We start from the raw sequence: 968 nt of genomic DNA on the forward strand, positions 1-968 counted from the left end.
GTTTAAAAGGAGTGGCACATCCCTTCCAATGTAGGTTCTCAGAACAAGATCTGTTAAGTGCAAGTAATGGAGGGGGGAGGGGGAGGGGGCTACTTTATCATCACACACTTAATGGGTACATAAAAAGGATGGAAAGGGAAAAAATATAGGAGTACAGGAAGGAAAGAGGCAAGCCATGTCTGTAAAGTTACAAAGTTAAACATTTTAATCTAAAATCAATTTTAAGATCAACTTCTGAAGCCTAACATTCGTTCCAAGATGTTAAATTCAGTTTTTGGTAAACATATAAATCTGATATATATCTAATTAAGAAAAACTATGGTAAGAGTAAAAGCATGTATGCCTCTGACTAACTCAAGTGTACTTTATTAAATTATGCAAAGACAATTCATTGCCTAAAACACACATCAGAGGCACATGTGCTTCTGGGTCAAACTACCTGCCATAATTTCAAAGGAAAAAACCTAAAATGCATAAAGTAAACATAAGTCTGATCCCCCTCTTGCACTCACAAACCCTTCCCAGACCCCAAACCTTGGATGCCTGCCATGAGGAATGGACAAGGAGTGGCTCGGGCGTTAAAGCTGCAAGTCGCCAACTACGGCCCTCCAGCAACACCTCTTCGGAACGCACACGAGGTGTCCTTCGCGGGTTCTTCATCAGCCTGCGTCACATTACCACCTCTCCTCCACTCTCAAGCACTTCCTGTAGGAGCGCCGTCTTCCTCTATGTGGTTTCTTGAAGACCAGCTTCTCTGATCCTCCACATGGGGTGAAGTGATTTTTTTCTTTCATTTTTTTCCATGATGAAAATAGGATGTTTGATAGATGGGTTTGTGTTTTGTGTTGGTAGGTAGGATGGTACAGGATATGAGGATAAAGGGTAGAGATTGGCTTTAGGATGTCAAGGATATGCACCACTTGCCACGGTGCGGGAATAAGGAAGTCTTGAATTTTTTTTCCCACCCA

The 968-nt window shown here is 41.9% G+C and overlaps 1 protein-coding gene across 1 annotated transcript in view; it reads right to left on the minus strand.

The window, feature by feature from the left end:
* Window positions 1–968, minus strand: part of LOC119588511 (spliceosome RNA helicase DDX39B) — a gene marked incomplete in the record, with an annotated part of 9,020 nt that overhangs the window by 2,655 nt on the left and 5,397 nt on the right.

Source organism: Penaeus monodon, chromosome 24 (assembly GCF_015228065.2).
Source record: "Penaeus monodon isolate SGIC_2016 chromosome 24, NSTDA_Pmon_1, whole genome shotgun sequence".
Taxonomy (NCBI): Eukaryota; Metazoa; Arthropoda; class Malacostraca; order Decapoda; family Penaeidae; genus Penaeus; species Penaeus monodon.